We start from the raw sequence: 6,681 nt of genomic DNA, 5'->3' as shown, positions 1-6,681 counted from the left end.
AAAAAAAAAAATACACAGACACACACACATCACGGTGAACAACAAAATACAAGAATTAGACTAACATCCTTAGTCATCAGGTAAACGCAAACCAAATGACCCTGAGATTCTACCTTACATCAATCAGAATGGCTAAAATGGAAAACTCAAGGGACAGCACATGATGGCAAGGATGTTAAGAAAGGTGAACACTCCTCCATCTATGGTAGGATTGAAAATGCGTAAAACCACTCTGGAACTCAATTTGGCGGTTCGTCAGAAAACTGGGAATGGTTCTATCTCTAGACCCAGTTATATCATTCCGGGGCATATACCCAAAAGATATTCCACATATCGCAAGGAAACATGCTCCACTATGTTCATACAAGCCTTATTCATAACAGCCAGAAACTGGAAGCAAAATGGTTCATTTTAAAACTCTATTGTGGTAAGGCTCTTTAACGTAGAGTTTTCATTAAACTTTATAAAGTTTAATGAAAAGGAAAGCAAGGCCATTGCCCTGGGGATTAACAGACTGAGATCAAGGCCACCTGTGTCAATGTCTCAGAAACCTTTTCCTAAAAGGCTGAAGATGTAGCTGTTCTAGAATTCATATGCCTTCCCAGGGAGAAATCACTACACACACAATGAGAACATTAAGAAATATCAAGCCGGGCGGTGGTGGCACACGCCTTTAATCCCAGCACTTGGGAGGCAGAGGCAGGTAGATTTCTGAGTTGGAGGCCAGCCTGGTCTATAGAGTGAGTTCCAGGACAGCCAGGGCTACACAGAAAAACCCTGTCTCGAAAAAAACCAACCTCCCCGCTCCCCTCACCCCCTCCCCCAAGAAAAAAAAGGAAATATCTCTTTAAGCACACATGGATATGTAGCAGAGGACTACCTTGTTGGAGCCTAATCCTGGAGAGACTTGATGTCCCAGGGAAGAGGGATTAAGGGAGGGGAGTTGAGGTGGGAATGGGGGGGAGAGCCAGGGGAAGGCACCATCTCAGAGAAAAAGGAGAGGGGGCAGAGCGAAGAACTTTCAGAAGGGGGAATGGGAAAGAAGGCAACATTTATTTATTTGAAATAAATACATAAAACAATTTTAAAAAGCAAAGAAATCTCTCTTTAATAATAGCATGCATCCAGCACTGGTTAATGCTCAAAGAGGAGCCAGCCTAGAACAGACCTTGCAGTCCACAGCTGCCATCACCCTTAAGTCTTTTTTATGTTCAACCTTCCGGTTACACTTTGAACAATTTAAATAGGGACAGAAGACTGCAAGTCTAGCCACTTAGGCAGGGGGTAGATTTACATAGCAAAGATATCCCCAGAAGTATTTAAGTACACCAGAGACCTGAAACAGTGACATAGTCCTAAGTGGACGATCCCAAAGGATGAAAAGAACAAGAAAAGCAGAAGATACAAAGTACAAAAGTTGGGATGAGGAGGTTTCGCACCAGCTATATCTCATGCCAAGTCAGCTTCTTAAGAAAATCATCTTTTATACTACTTCCTGCAATGTATGAAGTCAGCAGATACTATTACACAATGGGATAAACTTGTAGGAGTCTAAAAGAGTGCTGCACTGCTTAATATTGGACTGTTATGCAAGATAAGAGGAGCCCATGCTCCAAAGGCTTGCGCAGATGCAGCCCCAGAGCAAAGTTATTCAGGTCACCTCCATGTTCTGGGAGCTGCTAAGAGTACAAACAACCTCACAGGTGGCCATGTCTAGCTGCAGTTGCTACCCGGTGCTACGGAGGACTCACCACACTCGCTGCAGCTGTTCAATCGCCTGCCCCTTCCCATTGGAAGCAGCTGCCATATACTCACCATGTCGCGGGTTCAGAGCTCGCCTGAACTCCCCTCACAGCACCCAGCAGTAGCACACATACAGGACACACCAACCACTCAGGCTTGCTCAGCAACAGCATTGAACCAGCAACATGGCACTCGGAAGCACCCTCCTCCACTTCTGACTGGCAGGTCAGACTGGAGGCCCTGATTGGCCAGTAAGTCTTGAGTGACATAAGCACCTCCCTTAAGGTTAGAGTGTGATCAAGGGACACAGCATAAGAGATTCCTGACTCATGTTTGTGGTCCAGGGCCAACCCTTTTCCAGATAAGTAGGGTGAGAGTGCAGTGAAGGGATAAGGCAAGGTGGTTCCTGAACCAGGCTTCCATTCCAGAGCTACACCTTTTCCAGATCTGGAGATCAAAAGATCCAGATTTTAAAAAAGAGTTTACAACTTAAAAAAAGATATAATTAAGAAAAATCCCTCTCAGTACCGAACTGTTGCAGTTTTAGTTAGTTCCATGTACAGTCGATTTGACTACCAAGAATAACCGTCACAAGAGCCAAGACAGAAAAGCTGAGACAGATTTCTTTCTGTTGCAGGGAAGGAGAACACGGGAATCATTTCCAAAGCAATGCTTTTATTTAATTTTAAAATTTATTTATTCTTATTTATTAATCATTTTTTACAGTCCAGACTTCATCCCCTGTCCAGGCTGCCCCATGACTGTTCCCCATACCAAACCTCCTACTCCCTGCTCCCACCTCTGTCTCTAAGAGGATGTCCCCACTCCACCCCCCCAACCCCCACCCCACCAGGCCTCCCCACTCACTGGGGCCTCAAGTCTTTTCATGGTTAGGTGCATCTTCTATCACTGAGGCCAGACCAGGCAATCAAAAACCCCTACCAGATGTGGGGTTGGTGAAGACTTTTTTCAGTCTGTAGGTTGCCGGTTTGTCTTATTGACTGTGTCCTTTGCCTTACAGAAGCTTTCCAGTTTCACGAGGTACCATTTATCAATTCTAGATCTTAGAGCATGAGCCATTGGAGTTCTGTTTAGGAAATTTCCCCCTGTGTCAATGAATTTGAGGCTCTTTCTCTCTCTTCTATTTGATTCACTGTATCTGGTTTTATATTGAGGTTATTGATCCACTTGGACTTAAGCTTTGTGCAATGTGATAAATATGGATCTATTTTCATTTTTCTACATACAGACCGCCAGTTAGGCCAGCACCATCTAGTGGCCCTCAGGATTTTAGTACTGTTCCCCCTCCCCCAATACCTGACCCTGTCCTCTACTTCCCCTCCCTGCCCCCTCCCCCACCATGATTGCTTTCTTTTCCCTCCCAAGTGGGATTGCAGCATCCACACCTGGGCCCTTCGGCTACTTCTCCCACTTGCAAAAGAGCTTCACTCTTTAATAAGGAACTGGATGTTGGAGCACAAAGGTCCTTGCACCCACAGATCACCAGGGAAACTAGGAATCTTAAATATACAGAGGCCTGCACTTGATGAAGAAAATAAAATACCTGCATTCAGCCTAAAAGACTGGAAGTGGATTTTCGTAATGACCCAGTGACCTTTTGGCTTTCTGTGTAGGCAGATCTCACAAAACCTTTGCTATAGAGGCAGACCTTACCCAAATTCTCCAAAATGACTGTCTTAAACTCTTTCCTTCCTAGAATGTTACCAATCATTAGGGAGGTGTCACATGTGCTTTAATGGCCTGCTGACATCTCTGCGATTGGTCAGAAACCACAGTAGATGCCAGGTCTTTTACCAACAGAACCCACCATCACAGTAACATGTACTTTGTAAAAGGGTTTCTATGTAGCCACATATTAAGCTTTATTGTGGACTTGTAATTGAACTGATTGGACTGATTTTTGTCTGGAAACCTTTTTCCAAACTGTACTATGTTTTAAGTATGCTGACAACGAACCACATGATATTACATTCCCTGAATTCTGATACAGGTTGACAAAGTCAATCTGAACCTGGATTTCATCCTCATCTCTTAGTGTGGTTCACTTTCCAGTCTCATGTCTGCAGGGGCCTCCTCAACAGATCTCTGGCCCCCAGAAACCTAGAATTCCTTGGATGGGAAACATTTATCAAGAATAGAAGTCTTTGGCCATACCAGCATCTCGTCTGATCTTGGAAGCTAAGCAGGGTCAGGCCTGGTTAGTACTTGGATGGGAAACTGCCTGGGAATCCGCGGTGCTGTAGGCTTAAAAATTTTTTAAAAAAGAGTAGAAAACTTATTGGAGGCCAGCCTGGTCTACACAGTGAGTTCCAGGACAGCCAGGGCTACACAGAGAAACCTTGTCTTGGAAAAAAAAAAACCAAAAAAGTAAAAGGAAAACTCAGGTTACAGCAGATGCTAGCAAGGATATGAAGAAAGAGGAACACTCCTCCATTGCTGGTGGGATAGCAAGCTGGTACAAATCTGGAAATCAGTTTGGCAGTTCCTCAGGAAATTGGGCATAGTACTACCTGAGGACCCAGCTATAACACTCCTGGGCATATACCCAGAAGATGCTCCAACATGTAATAAGGACACATGCTCCACTATGTTTATAGCAGCCTTATTTATAATAGCCAGAAGCTGGAAAGAACCAAGATGTCCCTCAACAGAGGAATGGATACCGAAAATGTGGTACATCTACACAATGGAGTACTACTCAGCTATTAAAAACAATGACTTCATGAAATTTGCAGGCAAATAGGTAGAACTTGAGAATATTATCCTGAGTGAGGTGACTCAGTCACAAAGGAAGAAACATGGTATGTACTCACTGATGAGTGGACATTAGCCTAAATGTTCAGAATACCCAAGATTCAATTCACAGACCATATCAAACCTAAGAAGAAGGAAGACCAAAGTGTGGATGCTTCAGTGCTTTTTAGAAGGGTGAACAAAATACTCATAGGAGGAAATATGGAGACAAAGTGTAGAGCAGAGACTGAAGGAAAGGCCATTGAGAGACTGCCCCACCTTGAGATCTATCCCAAATACAGCCAACCTTATTGTGGATGCCAGGAAGTGCTTGCTGATAGAAGCCTGATAAAGCTGTCTCTTGAGAGGCTCTGCCAGAGACTGAGGAATACAGAGGAGGAAGCTGAGTTGGGGGGGTCCCTGATGGAGGAGATGGAGGAGGGACTGAAGGAGCTAAGGGTGTTTGCAGCCCCATGGAGGAAGCAACCTTGTCAACAGGCCAGATCCCCCAGTGCTCCCAGGGACTGGACCACCAACCAAAGAATACACATGGCTCTGGCCACATATTTGGCAGAAGATGGCCTTGTTGGACATCAGTGGGAGGAGAGGCCCTCAAGCCTGAATGTGTTCAATGCTCCAGTGCAGGGGAATATCAGGTCAGGAGGATGAGAGTGGGTGGGTGGGGGAGTACCCTCATAGAGGCAGGGGGAGGGGGTAGAAGTAAGGGGTTTCTGAAGGGGAGACCTAGAAAGGGACAAACATTTGAAATGTAAATAAAGAAAATATCCACTGGGCCTTTAAGCCCAGCACTTGGGAGGCAGAGGCAGGTGGATTTCTGAGTTCGAGGCCAGCCTGGTCTACAGAGTGAGTTCCAGGACAGCCGGAGTTATACAGAGAAACCCTGTCTTGAAAAACCAAAAAAAAAAAAAAAACCCTTATTTCTCAAGCTGGGTGTGGTAGAGAATTTCTTCAGTCCCAGCACTGAGGGCAAAGAGGCAGAAAGATCACTGTGAATTTGAGAAAGGAGGTACATAGTACACACACACACACACACACACACACACACACACACATACACACACACACACAAACACATGATATGGAAAAGAAAAACAAATATAAACAACAAACATAAAAAGGAGCATTGAAGAATAGCAACAACACAATCCCTCTTAAGGTCATTTCATGTGTTTGCCTTCAGTGCCTGCATAACCATTTTCAAAAATGAATATGGCCAAGCATAGTAGTAGCACATGCTAGTAATTCCAGGACTTTGGAGGCAAATTCATATCTATGAATTTGGGGCCATGCTGATCTACATAGTCACTTCAATAGTACAACCTATCGCAAATGGAATTACATTTTTGAGTGAATATTGTTCTGGTATGTAAAATGAGGGCAACCATTGAAGTGTAATGTTAAATTTTATTTTACAGCTAGGCCAAACTTGCGGTCTCCTCTGAATGAGAAGAGAGAAGTATTCCTGATTAAATGCAGGGGAGCCTGTTTATATTGAAACGCAATGCTGAGGTACACAGCAAATGATAAAAAAGTAGACTTTATTGCATTTAATAATTTAGTTAACTATCACCCAGTTCACAGAACATACCATGAAACAATGGTAACAAAGTATGATGTGTAAATCATGAGATTATTGAGAAAGAACAAATCAAATAAGGTTGACTTTTAACTTGGAACACGAGGAAAGAAAAACACCATAGGGAACTATATAGAAAGAAATAAAAGTTTAATAGTTTTAATGGGAAAAGAAAGAAAAAAATGTCAGCTATCCCTTACTAAGTATAATTTTCTTTATTTGGGTCTCACTGAAGACCCCCTATTACCTTGATCTATGAAGTACATTATAATGTATAACACATGTTGAATCTGTAAAAGATAGCACTCTATATTTAATCCTGTGCCTTAGGATCATCATTCATACCATGACAGTCTTCTACAGGACAGAGAGCCTAAAAGTCATTTGATGTTGATCTGGTTAAAAATTGTCTTAGCATAGGTCTACCAGATGACCCAGCTATACCACTCCTGAGCATATTGGAGCAGAAGATGCTCCAATATGTAATAAGGACACATGCTCCACCATGTTCATAGTAGTCTTATTTATAATAGCCAGAACCTGGAAACAACCGAGATGTCCCTCAACAGAGGAGTGGATACAGAAAT

Source organism: Mastomys coucha, unplaced genomic scaffold, assembly GCF_008632895.1.
Source record: "Mastomys coucha isolate ucsf_1 unplaced genomic scaffold, UCSF_Mcou_1 pScaffold21, whole genome shotgun sequence".
Lineage (NCBI taxonomy): Eukaryota > Metazoa > Chordata > Mammalia > Rodentia > Muridae > Mastomys > Mastomys coucha.
Note: the sequence above shows the minus strand (reverse complement) of the source record.